This window comes from Mastacembelus armatus, chromosome 17, assembly GCF_900324485.2.
Source record: "Mastacembelus armatus chromosome 17, fMasArm1.2, whole genome shotgun sequence".
NCBI lineage: Eukaryota > Metazoa > Chordata > Actinopteri > Synbranchiformes > Mastacembelidae > Mastacembelus > Mastacembelus armatus.
In genome coordinates, this window is record NC_046649.1 from 6,616,586 (window position 1) to 6,641,884 (window position 25,299).

General features: G+C 40.0%; 1 protein-coding gene across 6 annotated transcripts in view; it reads right to left on the reverse strand.

Moving 5' to 3' along the window:
* Nucleotides 1–10,334, reverse strand: part of rnf220a (ring finger protein 220a) — a 155,281-nt gene extending 144,947 nt beyond the window's left edge. For all 6 annotated transcript variants that reach the window (XM_026314550.1, XM_026314549.1, XM_026314547.1 and 3 more), the window contains exon 1: nucleotides 9,897–10,334. The gene's annotated coding sequence lies outside the window, so the exon portion shown is untranslated. The remainder of the gene's footprint in view (nucleotides 1–9,896) is intronic.
* Between the last annotated feature and the right edge of the window lie 14,965 nt (nucleotides 10,335–25,299).

The following is a 25,299-nucleotide window of genomic DNA, read 5'->3' on the forward strand; positions in this document are numbered from 1 at the left end:
AGAGGTGTGATATCAGAGCAAAGAGTACAAATCTCATCTCCCTGGATGACTGACACATCTGACTGCCTTCTGGCCTGGTGGTATTGAGCAAACATATGTGAACACACATACTAACACACATAAACACATGCAACAAGGCCTCTAAGAAATAGGTATAGTAGAGCCCCTCAACTGTTCTTTAGCATTTAACTTTTCTGTTTGTTTTTGCATCTATGCTTCATTTGTTTAAATATTAAATATTAAATATTAGATTCCAGTGTGTAATTGACAGTATATCCTAACTATATTCGGAATATTGTACTAATAGAAGTGTCACAAAGATGCTAAAAGTCAGTGATGTTTTTTATCCTATCTCTAAAAACTGTGATCATAATTCCAGATGACATACACCTTTGTGGATCATCAATATACAAATGCAATTACAGTTCACACACACACACACACACACACACACACACACACAGCTGCTGTCAATCAGTGCCATTTACAATCACATTTGCCACAGAGAGATACCACCCACACATAGTCTGACTCTGGGTATATGCATTTTATAATAGAAAATGTCACAAGGGAACATTTACCACGCTGTCATAATTTGATTACAGTGTGCAAGAATGATACAGCTGTCGGCATGATATTAAATACAAACAGCGAGGAGGGCTTTTCACATCAAATCTGCACTTTAAGTGACACTGTTGTACCAGTTGGTGAAATTGTGGTGTCAACAACAATGTGCTTTAACATCATTCTGCATGGAAATTGCACTCAGGAAATATGAGCTACTAAGAGAGGTAAGCAGGAAGATTCACAGATTCCATATAAAACAAGTGTTCATAACAGTGGTCATAAACATTATTATCGTTCATGATTGTTATTATTGTTCTTTAAATATATAAATAAAAATATGATTTGCTTGTAGGACTACTCAAAAAATTCAAAAGTTAGAGACGTTATGATGGTGGCAATACAGATAAAATATCCCTTTAGGCCTTCAACGATAAGATGGCTTTTCAAAATAAGGTTCTAAACTAGAATAAAATGTTTTATCATCTTGTCTGTGTTTGTCTTCCTGATGCTAGAATGAATTCCTTTTTTGATCAAGAATTGGAGGGCAAAAAACATAAACAGCTCTGAATGTCAAGATCAGAAAAATGGAAAGCAAAGTAGGCTCCAAATAACTCCACTAGTGACAAAGAGCGCCCATCTTATTGAAGCCCTTCTCTTTGTTGACTGGTCAGAATAAATATTTTTCTTGCATAGTTGCTTTGAGTGTGCAACCAACATTTATGCTGTTCCAACACGTTGTTGAAGCTTGTCAGATCCACTTTTCCAGTGTGTCTGCTGAGTTTCGGAGAGGAACAAAGAGAAATCCAATTTTTCTTATAAAAATGTCTTGTCGACTGTGACTTGCTGTGTGAATGTATGCATCTGTGGGTATGAGTGTGTGTCTGCAGAGACTGTCAGGAGGCAAAGCAGCTGAAGCTTTTTTCTAATGCAGAGAGAGAAAAGCAGCCAGAACCACAAGCCTGTCTGAATATGTGTGTATAAGTGTGAGAGCACACACTTCCCGCTCCATGGGTATATTTAGAGATTTTTGACAAGCGTGAAAGTGCCACTCTTACATTTTATTACAAGACAGGCCAAGCTGTGTCATTCAACTCATCTCTGTGGTGAATACACACAGATACACAGTCAGTCACACATACCTGATCAAGTATGTATAGACAATTTAGAATTACAAAAATGTGAATGTTACCATACAGCGCATATTTTAACGTGATACCCCATAGAACTAAACTGAAAAAAGTGCATGTAAAATTACATACATTAGTATTCATACTGCAACTGAATGTGGTATTTAAGAGAAATCTGAAGTATGTGGTGTAAAAGAGAAAACATAACTTTGGTAAGAACAAATTGCACATTTCCAAAAGCCCTGAACATCTAGTCAAAATTTACAGTTTTCTCTTGGTCCACATACACTGATAAAATACACCTTAGATTATGGCAACTGCAGCTCTATACAAACATTAAATCAGCCAAGTAAACATTTCTTGGACTATGATTAGATAAATAATTACTAGTAGTACATTTGCCACAGAGAAGAAACAAAGAAAGTTAACTATCTCGTTGTACAGTGTGTGTTTGAGTGTGCACGCTTTTTAGCATAAAAAAGCATCAGCTGACCTGCAGGCAGGTCCTCAGGTCCACTCTGTATTCCAGACAGATTGCAGTGTTTGTGCTAGTGTGTTAGTAGGTGTGTGGGTGTGTGTGTGTGTGTGTGTGTGCGGCTGCTGATGTCCAAAGCAACAGTCGATACTATTGAAATCTACTCATTCATGTCTGGCCATGAGGCAAAGCTCAAATGTCCTTGTGAATAAGAATCACACCCATTTATCTCTCCCCTCTTTCTCTTTCATATGATTTGTCCTTGTCTTTTCTTTCTGCTGTAAAACCCTAATTTTGTTTCCAAATGTCTTTCAAATATCTAGTCATATTAATCTCCTCTTCTTTTTTTTTTTTTTTTTCTTTTGTCGCCCCTGATATGAAATCTGTAACCAGGTTATTCATTGTTAACAGTTGATGCAGTTAACAGGGCACATATGTGGTAAAAAAATATATTACAGTAAGATTTAATAATAAAGACACACACACACACACACACACAGACACACACATCATGCTATAGTGGATAATGACACTGGGTAATATTCAGCAACAAAATCGATAAGGATTGGACAAGCTTTGCACAGCAGTCAAACTGGGAACAAATATGTTTTTAAAGATTGGATTACTTAGAACCAAGAACTATGTCACTAATTTATGTTTTTCAAATATTTAAATGTAGGAAAATAGAGGGGCAACATTTTCATCATCTCTCTGTGACATTCATGAAGTATTCCTGCAAAAAGCAAGAGAATTTACTTCTTAAGTAAGACTTTGTGATTTTAAACACAGAGTCATGGCTGGCAGACAAAAATCATTCTGGAAGTGGGCCCTGACCTGTGGCAAAGATTTCTATTCATGGCAGCACCAGAGAGGCCCAGATCAGCGGGGCCACCTAATTCCTGGTACCAGACAAGGTTAAATGGGAAAAGCACACTATTCCATTGCTTATAGATTGCTATCCCAAAAGTGTATTTTTGGATCATTGGTAAACCAAATCTCAGCATCTCTTTTTTTTCTTTGTTGTTCCCTGAAATGACATTAAATATATTTCCTATTACATGTTTGGCTGCTGTTAGGTGCAGCAGTGTTGGCCTGCTGGAAATGCTAGAATTGTACTTGTTTGCAATTTGAAAGCATTTGGGAAAGTGAATATGACTTCAGAAATAAAAATAAATGAACATATAAGTAATTAATAATCATGAAAAGCAAGAAAGTCTCAGTTTGAAATGACTCTGTTGTTTGAAATACCCTGTTCCATTTCAAATAAAGCATTTTTCTGAGTTTGATTAATGCTGAAAAGGATACGGAGGCTGTGCCTGGCACTGCGACAGTGAGCTTAACGGAAGCCAGAAAACACATTCATTGAAAAGCTGACAATATGCTCTTATGCTCATATTTAATTCTTTTCTGTCATAATACTTTTTTATCTTTTGGATATTCAGAGATGAGGCATGGACTCACTGAAAAAAAGTGCCTGACAGATGACACCAATGTGTCTGACTGACAGGTCACTGAGCTTGCTATCTATCCTGTTGGAGTGTGACTGAGTGTGTGTGTATGGGACCGGGCGCCCCACTATGACTCTTTATTGCTGTGCTGTGCTGATGTGTACAACAGAGGCCACTAATCTAGCTGGCTGGCAGGCAGACAGGTGGCTGGCTGGCCAGTTTGTACAACAGACCACATGCAAGTGCAAGCCAATTAGTTCAAGTTTAACAAGAAAAAGCTGTTGCCAGGTACAGTTTGTACTCACACATTATACTGCTACTGTGAAGTTAATAATGATAAAATGAACAAAGGGAGACTTCTTCAGTGATTGTAAGGAAATGATCTGTTCTGCCCTGCATGGAGGTCAAAGGTCAGAGTGCATTAGAGAGCAGCAGTGCTGGGGCAGCAGGGATTATAGAGGATGGTTTCCATCACAGAAGCTTCAAGACAGAACCAAATTTTTGACTTATCACAAGGCGGCCATTGGTGCAATGTAAATATCATATGCCTGAGTGTAGACCTGCAGATGCAGGTGTGTGTTCCTGCAGGTATGTGTGTGTCTCTGTATGTGTGTTTATGCACTGGCTGGTTAGATCAGCCTGCCTGTATCAGTGTCGTCTCCTTGATGCCCGGCTGGCTGCACTGAGAAAAATGATAAGTAAGCTACACAAATACTGCCTGTCTGCAATCGATGGACGCAAATGCACAGTGTCTTCTGGGGAGGTGTGCAAGTGTGTGTGTGTGGGGGGGTGAATATTAGCTTATTTTCCAAGCAGGGAGTTTGTGATCCGGCTCACGGTGTAATTGACGAATGGGGGGAAACCTGAGAGAGATCTGATGAGGCGGGCGAGGGGGGGCAAAGGTGGAAGTGGAGGGAAATAGACACAGGAGAAAGACATGGAGCAATATGGAGAATAGAAAGTATCTGACATCTGACACAACTCCTCTCCTCCCCATTAGGCTAATTCTTTGACTTTCTCTTGTTGCCGATAGCATCTCCAAGTGATATTTTCCCCTATAACGTTATTACTACTGGCTGCCTGCTCCAATGCAATCAAACCATTAAACACAGTGCTGCATCCCCTCTGTGGACTGATTTCCTTACAATAGAAAGTGACTGGACATGAGCTACTCCCCTTTCCTGTCATCAATTAAAGAAATAATTGGGTCTGAATGCATATTTGTAGGAAAGGGATAAACCTTTGTGTTCATGGGAGAAATTATTTGCTTAATAATCGGATTAATATCGAAGAAGCCAACCTTTTTTTTTTTTTTTTTTGCATGTACATAGGTTTTCTGAAAAACCACAGAATATAATGTTTATATGATTGAATATTGCATCTTAAACCAATAAAATATTAAAAACAATTCAATAACTGAGATTTAACAAACCATAAATCAAAAGCAGGTTAAATGTCATATTTGACTACAAAGAACAAAATGTGCTGTAAAGATTAGACGTGAAAATGACGCCGTGTGGAAAATGTCGAATAAAAAGTTTTGATCGAAGTTCAAAAACAGAGCATTACATAAATCCATCATTTTCGCCCCAGTACACAATCTGCGTTACGGACAGGCTGCAATTTCCAGTGAGGAAAAACATTTGGTTGGTTTGATAAGCGAGACAGGCCGACAATATCCATCCATTAAATGACTGCATCAGGCTCTTCGCACTTAATTATGGTGATTAGAACAGCGATAACAAGACGACAATAACACAAAGTTTTAAGATGCAAACCGCGCAGGACGCGTTTTCTCTCCAAGGGGGCCCGCTCTCGTGTCTGCGTGTTCAAACACTTGTTATTTACCGGCGGCGCGTTTATTTCAATTACCCGTCTGCATGTCAAATTAGCTCTCGTATGTAGTGTTTATTAGCACAACAAAATAATAAAACACACTCGCGGAGGGGGAAGAGGGCTGGGGCAGGGGGGGAGGGGGGCGCTGGAGGATGAAGGATAAGGAGTTGGATCTGCTTTTAATAAAGGATGAGCATTCGGTGAATATTGATAAGACTTAATTGAATGGGGGCTGGGGGGTCAACTAGTCGCGATTGATGGTTAACACCATCAGTGTCATGAGGAAACAGGACAGGACGAAGGGTTAACGTGCGTCACGACGCATTAATATTCCCAAATGTGAGAATTTATTGGTTTTTTTGCATGACGATGCGGTTATTTAACCCCGAATAACATTTTTAAAAACTTTGTCCAGGCGTTTATTAAAAGAAAGACAAAAAAAGATATGCAGGCAAAAAAGCTACACCTGTTTCATTTAGAAATTCTTGATCACTCTCATATTTTTCCTCAGAGAGCTGGCGTTAAATAAAACTTGGCAAGCAGCATTAATCCATTCCGACGTAAAAAAAAAAATCAGTTAGCCTACTTATAACTCGGTAATAAAGGCATCCTCACCTGATATATGTGATTTGTATGATTTTTAAGTTGCTTACCAGCTACTTAATAATCATCTACGACCCGATTAAAGTGATAGTTAACTAGTTTCCTGATAATTAAGCAGGTGGAGGATGTTTTTCGGCGCTTCTTCGAATCCAAATTAAAATAAACTTCTCTCCCTGCGGCCATCGATCCAGGAGAAGGGTGTGAAATGGACATTAATTTTAGTTCACTTCTTGCTGCGCAAAGGAGGAGAGTACGAGAGATCAATGGCGAGCAATAACAGCTGACTGCCGAGAGAGAGAGAGAGAGGGAGGGAGAGAGAGAGAGAGGGAGGGAGGAGAGTAACGTAAACGCCGACAAATAAATCATCTTTTGCTACTTTTTCTCCAACCTCGACACTTTTTTCACTCCCTTGCGCCTACAGACTGTTCCTTTGGGGAAGGATGAAATGAGAGAAAGAGGAAAATCAGGCCTAAATGAATAAATAAGAAAAATAAAGTGCTAGACGACAGAAATTCCGTGACTTTACATTAAAATAAAGCACAGGCTATGGTTAAGGAAGACTATGCAGATTTTACCTGAGGACAATTAAAAGAGCTGTTTTGTGCTTTTTTCGTTCAAAAATAAACTCCTTTTTTTATTTTTGGCTGAAAATGGTGCCTCGTTATATGTGATTTATGTGGAACAACAACAGCCTCTGAATTAAGACCAAACAGACGCGCCTGTAACACCCAGAAAGTTACAACCAAAATCCGACATGCTTAGAAACACAAGAATAATAATAGGCCTAACAGGCTTTTTTGGCAGTTTTACATGTGCAGATGAAACGTGCAGGTTTAATTCAACTGACACAATAAGCAGCGGCCTATAAATCGCAAAGAAAAGTGAAGCGGAAAATAATAAAATGATACAGAAACTGACAGGGCGGTGCATCACTCTGGATGACAGTGTTGGACAATGAAGACCTTCAAACAACCTGAATTACAAAACAAATAATAATAAATCATGTATATAAAAAAAAAAGATTTAATGTTTCATAATTTAAATGACATCTCAGTTAACACGGGCCAATTGAAATCACCGTTTAAATACATTTAACCTTTAATATTAAGCAACGACAGTGAAAACCTGCTCTGAATGTCTCACCAGCAGACAATTAAAGTATGTGTAGACATAATTCAATCAACAATTTATTTTATAAAACTTACTCCTTGTGTGTAAACAAACAAAAAATATATAAAATAAAGCTCTTATCAGGATCACATGAATCATCATGTTTCATTTACAATATTAATTTACTGTTACAAGTAGTGGCCCAGAAATGACGCGTTTTTGAAATGCTGATAATTACACAGGAAAAGCTACAAGCGATTATTTTTCTATAACAAGGTTTAACCTACTTAAACCGTGTTAATATGGAATTTGCTTTGCATGCGCACCGAAGACCGACCAGAAATCATGTTGTGTCTGTATGACGCTACTTTAGCACACTGAAAAGGATATATGATTCAGTAACGCCTCTCGTCCTTCTTCACTTTCCACTTTTAAAAGATAATTATTGCTTGCTAATGTGTTTGGTTGGAAAATGAAAAGGCTCGGCTGGTCATTAGAAGTCAGGGTTGGTTGATCTGACAATCAATAAAATCAATCTGAAGGGATTCATCACGCTGGGATCACTGGATCTGGAGCTGGAGTTTCTGGGTTTTTGACGGACTGTAATTTAATCTTCACAGTGCGGTGAGTTCAATGACCCGCCTCGGGCGCACTTTCCCTCCAAAAGTGCGTTTTTACGCACTATTTATTGCTGGCACTGAGCGGACTTTTCAACTTGGAAATTACTACTAATGGGTCTGCTGATTTTTTCCCACACTACTAATTTTATTATTCCCTCTCCTGAGTGTTGCGGCTTTGTGCTAAATGCGCGCTTACCCGGGCGCGTGCGCGATTGGTTATTTGTTTGCTTCTGTGAGATCGGTGTTTTATAAAAAAAAAAAAAGATGGCATGGATGTGATAAAAACAAGACGCGCACTGTAAGTCTGGAGAAGCTGACAAATTAATAAAGAATATCAGTTGTATTTATTGTGTGCGCCCTGAGCTCTGAGAACTTTAACATATTACACACAATAAAAACGAATGAAATATCCCTCACTAGAGCCACACTACACAGAATATGAGGAGGGCTAACATAAAATTAGGTAAAAAAAGATGTAAAAAACAGACTCCTGTTATAAAATACAGGGACGTGTTTGGAAAAAATACTTAAAATACACCTAAGTTCTGCTAAAAAAATGAACAATCCCTTCCTCTTAATGAGAGAAGACAGTAAGCAAAAAGAAACAAAATAGGAATTCAAACTGAATATTGTGTTCGGTAATTCCGACACCGCAACAAGAGCGGGACCTGGCGCTCAGTGGCAGCCGACTTTGGCTCACTGTGTTCGGCCATGTAACCGAAAGGCCCCGGGGACCACCTCTGGCTGGGCGCTGCTTATTTAGGGGGAGGATGTAAATTATAGTGGCTCCTTAGTTAACAGGTGTTTCCCAACTGTGTGTAGGCTTGTGCGCGCGTCTGCGCAAACACGCGCATGCTTAACAGCAAGTCGCCTTATTTTTTGAATTCATGCCGTGTGTTTATTTTTGAGAGAAACTGAGAATAGTCTGTTCGAATAGTCTATTCGAGAGGACACACTCGGTTATTGGCTGCAGGATAACAACCCCACCCACCACCCCCAGCTATAAAAAAAAAAAAAAAAAAAAAAAAAAAAAAACACCTTTTCCCTTGTTTAATACTCTGTCAGTTTTGTTTTTCGGTTGTGGGCTGCAGTCCCATTGGGTGGATTACACTTCAAAATACGAATTCGGTTATTAAGATTAGCAGACGCATTATCACATACTTTCTGAGACCTATGTGAAGCACTAAAATCAGCCTCATCAGAGGACGCAAACTAAGGGGGCCATTGCCATTACACTGCAGTTTAAGCCATATGCCCTCAGCATCATGAGCGCTTTATTGCACCAAAGCGACTGTAACTTTGGCTGAAAACCTCCGATAGAACCGTTCAGTGAGCTACAACCTGTGCTGTCCTCCTGAGAAAAACTCAAATCTTACTTTAAATTAAATAGTCAGAATAGGCCTGCTCAGTGCTGAGGATTTGATGGACGATGATGATGGGAAGGTCTCGAAAACCTTGCAGAAAAAAAGAGAAAAACAGGAATTATATTTTCTCTGACAGAGCTTGTTTATGTCAGAGAAAACACAAACAAGCTCTGTATAGTAATTATTCAACTAGACGGTTTGAGAGTAACTCATGTATTTAACCTGAAAGGGCACAACCAACCTTCCTCAGAAGCAACGACAAGATCAATATCTAGAGTTATGAAAAGTTTAAATATTGGTTGAAGTTTATGACGGTACAGGACATGTCTAACGTCATGATTTATGTTGTGGTAATGCAGGCGTAATGTCACTGCCACACGCACTATACTAAACAGTCCAAGTGTTTTCCAGAAGCCGCTTTCTTGCTGGGAAACCTCACACGGGCACGATTGCTCGCGCACACACAGGCAGGGGACACACTCTCACTAACGCGTAAAAGTCCGTGTCCGAACTGTGACAGACCGTGCCGTGACTTTTGTCATATTTTTTTCTACTTGCGGAAACACGCGCCTCGACCGTGGCGCACAGTCCTCCAGAAAGTTGTTTTTTTTTTTTCATACGACTCGAAATCCACTTCCAAAACAGAAAGGAGCGGCGGAACGCGAAAAAGGCGTGGAAGCACAAACTGTATAAGCTTCAAACCCAACAACAACACTAACAACATCAAGACAGTCAGTGTAACTCACCTCACCGTGGCAGAATCCGCCTCTTCTCCAGACGACTTCTCTGTTTCTGGCTTCTTTTTATCCTCACAACAAACCGAAAACTTTTCTGCAGAGTGGGAATATCAGTAGCAGTGGCCCTTCTGGCTCTTGCGCAGCAGGACCGGAGATAACGGGAGGCGCTTTGGGAAAGCAAAAGTAGTTAACACCTCCGTGTTAGGTTACCAAAGCGGAGGACAGAGAGAGCGAGGGAGAGAGAGGCTGACTTTCCACAGACACAGTGTAAGTGGGTATCAATAATGCAATCGCGCGTGCAGCCCCTCCGCTGAAACACCGAGAGGGATGATCAGTGGAGGAGTGAAGCCGGTGAGGGAGCGCAGGATCGCAGAGACAGTGGCAGGCAGTGGCGGTGTGAAGGAAGGGGGGCTGTGGGGCTCTCGCACTCTTCAACGGCGAAGTGTGTGAGGCTGGAGCAGGGCTGCGCGAGGCTGAGCGGGGAGTGTGGGGGTGGATGGGGCGCACGGGGGAGGAGGGGGAAGGGGAGGGAGGGGGTGGGGGTGTCCAGGGTCCAGAGCGCTCTGAGGTGCAGTGCTGCCGCGCAGCGCTCGGGTCGCTCAATGACTGACAGACACACAGACATATCACACCACTGCCTTTTCTCTTTTTGGTTAAAAACGTTACGCGTTTATTTAATAATCTTTACTTATCCGTCAATTAGACGTGAGTGTGTTTCTCTGTAAGGCCATAAACAGGAGTCTTCACACAGGAGACCGTTACCATAAAACAATCTGGATCACTCTTTCCTCTCCCGAAAGAGAAGAGGAACCAGGCGGTGTAAATGTGCTTTATTTGAGTCGTTTCTTTGCTGGATAAAAATCAACACAGTGACAATAATTTTGTATTGGCAGTCAACTTCAAATTACGTCTTTCTTTTCTAATAAAGAGTAATCACGAGAAAATCGGAGGACATAGTTTGTGGATTTCTGGGAGTGTGTTTGTCCGTGTGATTGTGTGGACACTGTTTCCCAACACCCCACAGACCTGCTACCCCCTTCTGCCTCTCCCCTCTGTCTGCTGTTTCGTTCCCCTGGGTGATTTCCTCTGCGCTTTGTGCGCAAAGTGAATGAATTATCCCCCTCCTCTTTCTCCCTCTCTCTCTCTCTCCCTCTATCTCTCTCTTTCACCCGCTGGAGAGACTGCTGCTTTCCATAAAGCCAATGAAGTCCACCTCTTAACAAAAAGAGGTGGACTACTAGACACTCTTATAAAGTGCGCACTAGAGGCTGAAGTTAGTGAGACAGAGGGGAGTTCACTAAATCCGGAGCTGTGTGGAAAAGTCCCGCCACCGAACAACCATAACTTTCAAGCCATTTACGAACAAATGATGAGGTCGAATACTTAGTATCAAATACTTCCGCAAAATGCGCCACACTCGGCTTAGGACCCGGACTTGGATCACTTTTACAGAAATGACGCCGGCATCTTTGATTAAAGTGAATTAATGTATCCTGGTGTAAAGCTGTTCGTTCTCTCCATTCACAAAAATAAATAAACAAATGAACAAAAATAAAATCAGAATTGACTTGGTAAATGCTAAAGGATCGTGCAAACCCTTCTATATGAAGTGGAAAAGCACTATCTGCTCCTTTAATCAACTCACAGTCATCTGATCATCAGTGTTCACAAACCGTCAGAGTGAGAAAATGATGCGGACTTAAAGGAAATCTAGTCCTAAGTGGAGTTTTGCCTCTCATAATTAACCTTGGAACATTCGAGCTATAATATTACTGATTATCAGGCCGTCTGTAGCTAAAAAGCGTTACAGAACTCGATCTTTGGATGAAACAAAACCTGTGACTTGTGTGTATGTGAGACTGGGAGAGTGTGGGAGCAGAGACGCCTCATGTCCCGCGTCCTCTCCACCAATGCACCCCCCTGCTGGTCACATGTGGAACTGTCCAGCAGTACAAACAGCTTTCCACTAACTTTATTTTATTTTACTCAAATTGGGTCAGTAACTGTGAGAAACCTGGTGCAAATGTAATGGCACAATGTGGTACTAATGTTTTCATTATTTTGGTACACACTGGGTGCTAGAAAGGCAAATACACAAGTGGAAAACTGACTTAAGATGAGCTATTAATATAAAGCAAATTTCTATTGCAATAAATCACCAAAATCTAGGAGATACACTCTAGAGTCTATGGGTTAAAAATGTCCAGTTGGTGGGAAAAATGATCTTAGCTTTCATTGAACATACTCCTGAAACTAGAGCAATGAAATACTTGGCTACACCTGCTGGACTGCAACAAAACGAATTAGTTATGTTAACAGGTAAAATTCAAATGGGAGATATATGACTATTCCTGACATACAAAAATAATATACAGTCAAAGCAGAAGCAAAATACACTCTGAAATTACACTGTTAAAGTCATTCTTTTTAGTATGTCCAGCTCCAAGTCATAAAAGTTAGAAGTCATAAGAAGAGCACCTGCATTTAGTCCAACAAGCTTGAGCTCTCAAACAGGATCTGAAGCAGCCGGTGTAGGATTTTAGATCCAGAGTAGCTGTTCAGGTCGACAGGTTCAACACAACAGAAGCCAATAGAAAATTGTTCTTTAGCTCTGTTGAGCTTAACCAACCTATTCTAGCCTATTCTGTCTCATTTCCCTACAAACTGTCTCCCACTTACAGTTCACTATACAAGCACATTTGTTCTAACAGGGTGTGATGGTTTTCTAATGGAACTCACACTTTGATCTAGTTTCAAGCTATACTATACCAACGTTTTAGGTAACAATAGCGTGGGAAAAGTGAAGAGGTGTGTGTGCTGGGTGGTCTCCATACACATGAGGGGCAGTAGCAGCAGTAGCAGTGCCATTAGTGGTGTGTTGTCTTGCTAATAGGCTCAGTTTGGAGTCAATGGGCTGACTGAGGAAGAGGACCATCCATGTATTAGATCCCTCTCTATTCAAAGTCTAATACCACCCTTTAGTCCAACCCCCCTGATGTTTTTAAATGCTGCCTCTGTGTATTGACTAGGAAGCACTTTGATAGCACCTGTTTCACTGCTGAGGCATCTGCAGTGTTTCCCACTGTACCAGAGGTAGAAAGGATATTTCAACTGTGTTCAGAGGTGTGTAATACACATATGGCAAATTTAAGGGATGGGTTCTTCCACATTGCATTTTGCATGCACACCAGTCCATAAATAAAAGAGAATGGGATTTGGATTGTGGTGCTCACAGCCTTGAGTAAATATAATTTAAATGTCAGGTCCAAATCTTTTACAGAATCAGTGTCTCTATGGGAAACTTGAAACACCTCAAAGTAACTAGTGGTAATGTATGACAGTGTGTTCTGTGGACTATCCAGAGTAATGTTCGGACTAACTTTGTGAAAAACACAGGCTCCTCATTTATTTGAATGAGACCAGCAAAGAATTTTGGGTGTCAAGGATTCAGGCTCCAGTAAAAAACACAGGGTCATCTGGAAAAAAGGCTGGAAGTGTTGCCTGACTGATCAAGAGACAACCAAAAGTATTTTGACTGCTGCAATTGTCACAATAGAACATAATATAATTACCATCACAATAACTTTCTATAATTACACAGCCATGTCTTAGACTATCAATGTATAAGTCAAACTGAATTTCCTGAATCATATTTCATGTGTCACTAATAGCTGAAACAACATGCCCCCATCTGCATTTTATTTCTGGGATTTCACTGTAGATTCTCAGTGCAACAGCAAATGTTTCTTTGTCGTCCATGTGAAGCAATCCAGTGAGACTGACAACTCTGGAGGCCTTTTCCCTGGTATATTTCTTCATGGAGACATGCCCCTGTGTACTGCGCAATTTCAGTCAAAAAAAGTATAAAAAGCTGAATGGAATTATATATTTTTTAAAGAACCACATATCCTTCATTTGTTCATAGGAGCTCAGACCAAAGCCAGACAAATTATATTAATAACAATGGTGTGTTGAGACAAACTCAGAGGGCTGTGTTGCTAGTTGCAAGTACCTTAAGGTACCAGTGAAACAATAAAGTAAAATTCTGTAAGTCCAGTTGGATAGAGACATGAAGAGATCCATGAGTTTGAAGACAGATTCAAAAATAATGCACAAGGAATTGAATTATACTATTTTATTTTCATTATGATGAGAGCAACCTGTCACCTTCCCCAGTGACACTGCAAACTGATCCAGTTAAACAAAGTTCAACATTTTTGCCAGATAATCCTGCATTTTTCTGCTGGAGCTATCTGACTCAGCACTACGCTAATACTGCTGTCTGATTCAAATGAACGAGGAAGGACTATTGTCACCTGTCTGAACACTAGAAAATGAATATTATTGTTTGTTAATCAGAAGCACAAAAAATATTTAAATGTCCACCAACAGGCTGTAAAAGCTGCCCCCCGCTCATGACGAGACATGCTGACAACATTGTGTGTTTGCAGACGCAGGTTAACATGAGGTCTTGCTCTGTTTTCAACAGATTTCTTAGCATCCATCTGAACTGTGTCATGTCCTGGTGGTATGAAACCTCTGACATCTCCACTGAAATGACAGCGTGATAATGAAAAGCCAAGCTGACAGCAGAGGGCCGGGGCTGCTGTTGTGCAGCCTGCTTTTACCTCTGCTTGGCCGCATTTATCCTAACATCTAATTCCACTTTTTCAAAAAAAAAAAGTCTGAAATATAGGTGGCTGGATTGAGAGTTTGACAAGCTGTTGTTTGATTGCTTGGTTAGTGCACATTCTCTATAAAAAATGGGAGGGTAAAAAGGTATTGTAGTGAGGACACTACCGTTTTGAAATGGCTGGTGTTTTTGCAGATAATTTGCTATCAAATGCTTAGGTTTGTAGAAAGCTAAAAGAGAGATCAAGAAATTCCTGCATTTTTAGACCCCCAAGACAAGATAACATCCAGTGCCCGTGTCCAGTTCATGACGCAGCATGCCATTCACTTGCCTTGCAGGAAACCCTTGTCTATTTTATGGTCTGAACTTATAATCCTTTGATATTTTAAGGCAGCTCATACTTGACCCTCCCTGCCACTCAGTGACCTAAGCAATACCCTGTAAGGTCCTTTACACCACGTGGGACTTAATTCCTTAAACAAACCATGTATGGGTGTGATTTACAGCTAATCTGGACAGGCGACGGTCATTTCTATCTTTCCTTTAATAATTTACGATTGGTGGAATTTATAGCACTGGCTCCCCAGCCGTGCATGCCGCCAAATCCATATGTCTGTAATATAATGAGATTTTAGCGCAGCGAGATTATAAATTATGATGTGATTTGTTCTCTTGCTGTTTTGTCAGGGCATAGCCTTTGAGTGTGCGTGTGTGTATGTAGCTTGGGGACATGGCTGGCATTTGGCTGCCACGACGCTCTAATTGCTGACGTACACACAGATAGATGGGACCTGATGGTTGGTGTCGCCACTGTAGGGAGGAGGAGAAAGCAGAGGAGAGAATGGACAGGAAGCAAGGCATGAAAGTCTAAGAAGAGGAAGAAAGTGGAGGATGAGGAAAGAGAAGAAGAAGAGCTATATCTTGCTTGAGGAGAGAATTAGAAGGAAAGTGAAGTGGGGCATGGATGGATGGATAGATAGATAGAGATAGAAGTGAGGAGGAGAGATATTGTCTTGTGGCGGGAGACACAGCTGCCAGCAGCCACACAGCCAAGTGGTTAACCACACTCAGGGAGCCACATTTAGAGAAAGGAAAGCAGAGAGACAGAGAGCGGAGCTGCAGACACTCAGCCACATTCATCTCGCTCTCAGATCCATTGCTCCAGGGAGCTGTTGGAAAATGAAGAATTACATGGCCCTGATCAGATTACATTACAGAACAAGTGATTACATGCATTTGACTCTTGTACAAAAGAATAAAAAAATGAAGGGAGGGAAGGGAAACATACATGATCTGATTAATTATGTAATTATGTGGTATTTGTTCTGGCTATGATACATGGGCAACATTCAGAGGGAAGGTAGATGGATAATTTCATCAGTGTTTCACTGCTTACCATCTATCCCTGCTTTAATATAAATGTTGATTTTGTCTCAGTCATCACTTACTGACTTAGCTACTGTACAGTTAAGAACAAATGCTGTCATTATTTTTGATTTGCATGAAAAAATGGAAGAAAGACGTGATCTGAACTTCAGATCTCAGACCGACATCATAATTGGTCTTCACTTGAAGGGGTTTCCAGCTTTAATGCAAAACAACAACACTGATGTTGGGTGATCTGATGAAACTCGGGATTCTGTTCAATGGCAACACTGATTTGTTTGCTTTTTAAATCTAATGCCACCATTTCAAAAACCCAGCTTTCTACAACATCTGCATATGAGAACTACTATGGTTAAGTTTAGGGAAAGATCATGGCTATAGCTATAGGAAAGTCCTAAAGGTTGCAACAAATGGATTGATATTACATTGGCAATGGATGCCAATTGTGAGATAACACTACACTGGAGACTGAAAATTTGAATAATTCTGTATTTGGGTGGAAGTCCTTGTCCAATGTAACGTTACAAATAATTTTCCAGTGTTCATGAAACATACACACATAAAAGAATATGAGAATATCAGAAAAAATACTGATGCAAAAATATGGGTTGGAATATTGTGTCGGCTTCAAGAATGAGAACGCTCAGCATATACTTGCTCGTCACTCCAGTCGCTCCGTCATCTTCAAACATCCACAGGGAGTGACTTGTTATTTGCTCTGAGCTGTCTGCGTGGTTTGGCTTTTTGATTAGAGTGAGACAGAAAGAAAGGAAGAAGGAGACAGAGAGGGAGAGAACAGAGATAGTGAAAAGAGAGACAGCCTTGAGGCACATGTCAAGCAATGTCACAGATAATCACACATTGTCTTAAAATAGCTTTGAAAATAACAGTGTTGGGGGTGGGCCGGGGAGGGTGATGCTGGGGTTTAAGGGGCTGTGAGAGAAGCATCAGAAAGCATGTATCGTAATTAAAGACCAGATAAAGTTAATTTCTGACAACTCCCCGGGGTAACATTTATCAAGGGCAACATATAAAAAATGTCTTATCTTTGAAAAAGAAGAGTGGAGCTGGAGGGTTACATGTGTATCTAAACATCCATCTGCTTTGTGCCCTGAAACAGAGATAAATATGTAGGGAGCAAAAACAATGACAGAAAGGGAATGAGTAATTACCTTAGACTGTCAGGTGAAGATGGCAAAATGGCCTCTTTCGTCTTCTAAAACCATCTTATTCATTGTCCAACTAATCTCTATATTACCCCACTGCAACTGTACCTGCTGCCTTCATTTTCAGAATTAAATCATTACACAAAGTTTGGCCCTCAAAGAAATTGAAAGTTTACATCTTCACTTAAAATAAAATGCAGACATACTTTCTGATTGTAAAATGTATTTTGATGCTGTTTTTTCTTATTTCCAGTACTTGATGGAAAGTCCTGCATGCTTTCTAAAGGAGCCTTGACTTTCTTTGCCAGTGCCAGAAATTGAAATTTGTCAGTTGTACTGTTACCAATTAAAAAAAGACTTAACCAAACCAACAAGTATTTCAGTTGCACAAATGTGTCTTGTAGCCTTACCACCTTAATGAAATGACCCATTTAAGTTGGGAAACATTAGAAGAATTCATAATTGAAACTGAGACTGAAACTTGTTTTTTAAGTTATTATGTTCTGTTGTTTTTGGCCTTTATTTAAAAGCCAGCAGGGAAAAATCAAATGAGAATGTGGGATGAGAGGAGGGAAACACCTGCAACACTTTCCTGCAACTGGACTCAAAGCACAGACATTGCACATGTGACAGTACTGAAACTAGAAAATGCCTTAAAGTGAGTGAACTGAATCATATATTAGTACCACAGGTGATATCAATGTATTACCTGTCCCAAGTTTACTAACATTTGCTAACATTAGCCTCCATAAGCTGCTGGTCATGTGAAACCAAACTGGATGTAGCGGTATATTAAACTGAAAAAGGGTGAATTATGTTGCTTAAAAATTCAACATGTCACTTATAAGTGTGTGTTATTATGTTTTTTACATCATCAATTTAATGCAGATAAAATATTTAGATACAAATATTGTCGAAAAAACAAACTGTGCAGTTTTTTTGTATGTCTAAAGACCGTTTTTATGTTTTCGGTTGGAATGATTTGCCATCTACTCTATAGCCAGCAGAAGCTGGTAGTTAAGCTAAAAATAATGTTTATTCCTGCAAACGTTTAATGGTCCATCAAATGGGATAACAAGGACGGCTGATTTGTGGGCCTTTCTCTGCAATTACCCAGCCTTCCCTTCCTACTTCGTCCCTGTTTAAATTAAACAAGCCATTGATTTTATGCTGAATATTATTGTGCCATATTCCTCAAGAGCGCTTTTGATAGAGATATGGAATGATTGGACTCACATAGACGCACAGACACTCACAAAGAAAGACAGATATTGAAAGAGTGAAGCAAAGCCTGGAGAGAAAAGCAGATAGGCCTGTGATTTTTGTTTCGCTTGAAAAAATAAAGAATACTCATTCTGTAAGCAAACTGAGCTAACTCCCTGCTTGTAGTCTTCTTGTGGTATTCAGGTGAATGACATTAAGCAACTGTGCCACAGTTACTCAACAACCTGCCCTTTTTCTTGGGTGTTAATGTGCCATTTTCAAACTGAAAATCAAATGCTTTTTTCACACTAATTCAGTGTTTAACTAAAGAATTAACACTTTAAATCATTTAAATCTAGACAAAAGCACACAACGGTGACAAATTTACACAGAGCTCTATTGCTGAACTGGATGACTTATTAACATACAAATAAAAGTTGCAACTGCATTTTCAATCTTGGAAGAGCAGCACCACTGTAGTGTAATGAATTGATGAGCACAGCTTTTCAGCGTCAACTTGAATGAAGTGAATTGCATCCAGAATTGCACTCTGAGAGCATTTGCAAGGTCAGCCGTGCTGCTTTGAACTATCACAGACAATGGAAATGAATGTGCTCCCACTTTCTCTAATGCTCACCACTGGGATGGCTTGGTGAGAATGAGGAGCAGGGTTTTTGCTTTGTACTGTATCCGTCTTTGAGAATTCACTCAGTATCAGAAAGAAGTCACATGGGAACTTCAGCAATGTGTAAACAGCACAGTGCAAGCTTAAGAGACAGGGTGCCGGTTGACCTGTCTGTGACAGACCTGCTACATAGAAACAGACAAACACACACCTAACCTGCCTGTCTTTGGCAGGAAGCCGGAGTTCCCAGGAGAAACCAACTCAGACATGTGGAGAACTCAATGGAGACTTTAGCCCAGAACATTCTTGCTACCAGCAATATATGTTTTGTGATTTAAGATAAAAATAATGCAAAGTGTGCTTGTTGCAAGACTTTTCCAGATTTATAACTCACAGATACCACACAAACATGTACGGGAATGCAGACAATAACATACACAGAGTCACACTGTGTACTGCCAGTATATTTTGTACTGTGTTTGTCATATTTCTGCAGGTGATTACATTCTATTGTTGTGCTTGAAGGAAAAATGAGATCACCTATGACAGGTTCATCGTGGAGGCCTTCTAAGGCATTTTGCCTGACTTGGCAGCCTGACACTCAGTGACTCTATTAGCCATGTGTTTTCATCCAAAACACAGAACCATGTTGCCCAGGTTTCTAAGCACATGCACACAGGCAGACACTGCAGTCACTAAGGACTGAAGATTACACAGAGAAGTCAAGTGACAAATTCAAGTGGCCAGAAGAAATAACAATTCATTTAGGACCAGTGAGCAGCAAGCCAGCTGTCAGACAGAGCGGGAGAGAGAGATCAAAGGGGCTTTCCCTTGATATGACAGATGCATTAGAGACAAGAGCGAGACAGTTAATTTTGTGTGTCTGAGTGTGGATGCATGTGTGTATTTATTCTGCAGCATGTGTCTTTGTGGACGACGCTACACAGTGAACCAGTCAAGTGGCTGAAACGACTAAAACCTATATATTTTCTTTAAGAAGAAGGAAAGGCCAATCTGAGCATGGTGAGCTCAAAATCTTTAAGTTTAAAATTGAAGTGTTAACACAGTTAATGGTTAAGTTCTCCTTCATTCTAAATATTTGGTGTTAAGTGCATTTGTCTTATTGTCATTGAAAACTATCTAAATGTAATAACAGAATGAGATGTCCAGCAGCTACAAGAGATTTTAAAATGACCAAAGTGAACCATCAACAGAAAAGGCCAAAGGGTTGCCTGTCCTGGTGCTCCAAAGACACTAAGGTCATATTCACAGAGGGGAAAGTATGAAAATGCAGCCCTTGTCATTCATTTGAATGGGGGAAGGGCATTAAAGCAGTGAGGGGGGTTACTGAACGAGACCTGTGCAAAATGATTCATGAGCTTTTTCTGCAACACAACATGATCTGCCATCCAGCAAGGCTCTGGACTCACACGCACGTAAGAATGCTTTCTTGGATTACTCTGCACGGATGCTGTATTTGAGATGTTAACCTCGAGATCATCACGGCCAAGGAAAAATAACAGATGCTGCCATGCTAACTTTCCAGTTTGAGAGGGTCTAAACTGATGTCCTGTGTTTTAGCCTCTAATAGGTTTTAAACATAAATCTGTTCATTGTCTCACAGGCACATGTAAGAAAAAAAACGTGGTTTTCTCTGTGATCCCTGTTTGTTTTGCTATTATTAAAAGACTCTCCGAGTGTTGTGTCTGTGTGTGTGTGTTGTCTGCATTTGGACTTAAAATTGGGTCTTTTAGTCAAGCTGGATTTTTTCAGATGTACCTGCAACTACACACCAACACAGCCCCTTACATTTTTTTATTGCAGTGCTCTTTTTGGCCTGCATGTTGTTCATGTGGACTGAGGCGACACAATATTATATATATACTCCCCATGAAGAATTGTACACATGTCTCATGGTGGGAATGTAGCCAGATTTAGGCGGTGTTCTCAACAAGTTTCTAAGTTTCTAACCATGTGTGAGGATGTGTAGTGAAGTTATGCATTATAGCATACTTGCAGTGGGTTCAGCTGTGACATAACTTTGAATATAGATACAAGGGGCTGAGTAAGTGCCCTTTATGGAGTGTCTGAGTTTACCCTTATGGACACCACCCTGCTCAAAGATCCAGAAGGAACCTCAAGCCAAGCCTGTTAACATGGTTTGGGAAACTGATGCTTACCTGCAGAGGTATTCTGGGTGCCCCCAAGACCACAGGGCAGACTGATCATGTTTTGGAGGGATTGTGAGCTCACGCAGAAACAGCTGGAGCACATGGCTAAGAAGAAGAACATCACCTCCCATCATCTCCCTTCCTTAAACTGCTGACACCAGCACCCAGACCTGGAAAGCAGCAGGAAATGAATGAATAGAAGCATGAATGAATGGATGTATGCTGAAAAAAAGCTGAATTGAACATTAGCTTGTTGATTAATGCTCTTTATTTAGATAGAGTATCACATATAATGCTGAGTCACATTGTTGCAGAATATGCCTTATTTAGTCTTATTGTTTCACTGACATGAATTATATGTAAGTTAATCGATAGTTTATCGATCTTCAGCCATGTTTATGGCATTCATCTTAAATAGTAATCAACCTATAGTCTAATCCATGCTTTACAGTTAACATATTGTCATTGTAGTAAACATGTTTGTCCATAATGGCCTTGTGATTGAAATAATAGTAAAATCAGAGCAACATTGCCCATAATGGGAATGGTGTTGCTTATGGCTAAATCAATATTCATGTATATATTAGGCCAATATTTTGTGAGAGGCAATTACTGCTCTAGTGAAATGGTGTCATTGTGTGTGAAACAAAATGTCTTGGAAGTGTGGAACATTTTGATTAGGCCTTTTCAAGGTGATCTTGGGACATTTTTATGTGTCACTTCTTCCCTCCTCTCTCTCCGTCTCTCTTGGTTCTTTGATGAAAGAACAGAAGTGTACAGATGTTGAAGTGTGCTGACATGTCCTTGTGGAGGGATTTCAACCATGATGCTAATAACAATAATTAGCTCTTAAGTGTTTGTGGAGGGGGAGGTAGAGACATGAATATTCTCTCATTCTGCTGATGTGTGTATGAATGTGTGTGTGTGCGCTTTGGGACAAATGGCTTCCCCATGTCTTTTTAAAAGGACAAATTAGCCATAATTGCTTGTTTCAGGGGTCTGGGGATGAAGGAAGCTTTTTGCTACTTGATTATGCCTGTTTTAACTTTCTAAGAACACACACACGTACATGCACGCAGTCAGACCACTGAATCTATTCACAACATAATATTGTGACTATTTATGAGCATCACAGCAATTAAAGCAAATCAGAGTACATTTACTCCCTAATGAAAATTGCTGACTTTCCAAGGACCAATAGTACTGAATGCAACTGTTTATGAGTAAAACTCCTATTAAAATAATTTAGAAGAGGTTAAAATGTTGGGCTACCACAAGCAAAGAATCCCACTGTGTTTAATTGAAATACATTACGATTAAAACATTTCATTTTCTGCTGAATACATAGGAACTAAATCCATACACTACTTAAAGCAATCAAGGGGCGGAAATTTTCTGATGCAAAAACAGACTCTCCCATCAGCTTTGATTAGTGTTACAGTCTGTCTTTCCCAGCCATTAGATATTTGAGAAATTATTATTAATAACAAAATAATTTCCGCAGATTAACCCCATTCTGGCTTTACTCCTGATCCCTTGGCCTTTAGGAAATTGATCCTGGGAAAGATTGATGGCTCTCCTGCTGTTTTAAAACGTTTGTCCTTGCTGCTATTCGTCTTCTCTTGTATCAAAGTTCTGTATGGCAGTGTCTGTGTAATGATGTATCGCTGAATGTGACATTGAAACAAACCCAAAGTACATTTGAGATTTTTCTTTGTTTTGCTGCCCTCGTTTCTGTCACTAACATCATACACCTTTTATCTGTTTTTTGAACTTACATCATTTCATCCTTAGGTCACACCCTGCACACAGATGTATGAAGTCAGATGTATTACGGTTGAGTGTAAATCAAGTGCCATCAACCTTTATCAATTTACAAAACAATTTATCAATTGCAGATCCTGTTTAGCTGTCCCAGCCATTGACCTCCCTGTTGACTGTGTCTACATAAAACTGGTAGACTGGTGGTGTTAATGAACATTTTCATTGGAACAGAACCCCTGCAATAGACAGCATGGACTGACATGAAAAAGGCTGTTCCTGGGGTGCCCTTGATACCCAAGTGGTTTCGATAAGCCTGCTTCAAGTCTGGCTAAGAAGCTCTGGTACAGGTTTCATCCCACTTTCCTGTCTGTCTTCATCCCCTGTCAAACAAAAGCTAAAAAAGACATTTAACTCATGAAATTGGCCCAGCTCATATCTCTTCTATAATGCACAACACAATACAATTATGATTTTGACTTTAACCACCAATGTTGGAATTTAGGATAAACCATAAGAACTTGACTGAATACCCCATGAAAACAATTTACATGGTAATACAAAATACTAGCTGCCTTAACACAACACTTGTTGATGCCCACTGAGTAGACTGTTCCATATACTGTATGTACAGAATGAATACGGCATGACAGAGTCAATCTTAAACACTTTGTTTCCATGCAGGAATAATGGTCTGTTGGAAATGCATTTCATTTTCAGCTCATGACCACAAGGACATCTGTGCTGACATCTTTATGCAGCTGAAAATGCACCATGTCCTGACCACAAGTGTGTACATGTTCCCCTACTAAAACAGAACCACTGCCTACAGGACTTACAGTCTATGTTTTTCTTTACTAATGGTAACATTACAAAAGACACATCTGAGGCACATCAATATTTTATTTGCCTTCATTATCCACAGAAGTGGAAAAAATGTTTAGAGGTGAGTAAAGTGTGGTGGTTGACAGAGGAAAAAAAAAAAGTGAAGTATTTTATGCCTTTTCCACCAATAAATGATCCAGGGGTTAGACTAGGAGTGAAAACAGTAACATCATTTATTTAAAGATGATTGCAAATACAATATGTGGGAACTGTTTGTGTCTGCTGAGAGCTCACCCTTCTGCCAATGCTGCAACACAAATCAAAATGATCAATTACTGACACCAACACTGACATCAAGAAATGCAAATCTGCACCATGTATCACATATAAACATTCAAAAAAATTATTTGTTCCAAAGAATTTTTGTGAAAGTGCCATAAGTAAAAAACTTATAGCGCTGTGACCCTCTGGGATATATAGTGACAGTACAGTATTTGCTTCATATATAGTGTATACCCCATGCTCTATGAGGTATCTACCTCCTTAAAGAGCCTCATCTTCAAGGTCGTTGAGATCAGCCAAAACCCTTTAAAAACATCAGCCCCAGTGCCCCATGGGATATGGAGTCCCTGACAGGTTCCTACGTTTAAAGCAAAGAACTGTAAATGTTGACCAAGAGGATATTAGTTAGTCACCTCAGTGACTAAAGTGCAGAGGATTTTCATTTCCGTTAAGAGGCTGAATGAGCTCTGCTCAAACATAAGTGGATGGATGGAGAGATGGATGAATGGACAGAGAGCAAGTTGCAGAGTGAGAGAGAGCATCCTTATTTATTGTTCATGCATTTTTAAACAGCAGCCCACTAGGGTCAAATGAGTAAACAGGATGTATCCTGAGGCTAAGAAGAAAGGGGGAAAGAGTCCAGTAGGAATGAACAAATTGCATTTGTCAGGGTGGAGGGACAGGCAGAAGGAAAACGTGTTGCTACTGTGGGAAGAACACATCTATCAATGGTAACCAAGTTTTAGGGATCCACTGTGATACTCATTAACATCAAACCTGAGTGAGAAAATGTTTTTTAAAAAAGTGAAGGTTATTTAGTTTTGTTTTATTATAGATCACACTTCCTCCTCCTTTATAAGATCAGATAAAAATATTCCAGAAAAAATAGGAATGATGATCAAAACTCATCTTTTTTTCTTTGGTTCTACCTTCATCATTCAGATTTTTCACTCTTTGTTGAATCTTACAGCATTAAAGATCCTGCTCTGGAACCTGTGTATTTAGGGTGGTGGGGTCAAACTTTGGCCTGCAGGTGCCTTGACCTTTGACCTTTGACCCTCACATACACACACATGCACATACAGAAAAATAAACACCACCACACACAGCCTGAAGCAGATGACTGTGACTGATGTTGCTCAGATTAGCTATATGTCTCCACAGAGAGTAAAAAACAGCAGCAAGTGTGCATGAGGCGAGAGAGAGAAGGTCTCTATTGATTTGACAATGGCTACAGTGACCCTTGGTCTTTTGTGTATGTGTGTATGGGGTGATTTGCTATGTGTGTGAATTTTTTCTCTGTTTTGTGATATCATGTATATGACATGAACCAGGGGCTGCACAAAAGTGATTTTCAAGC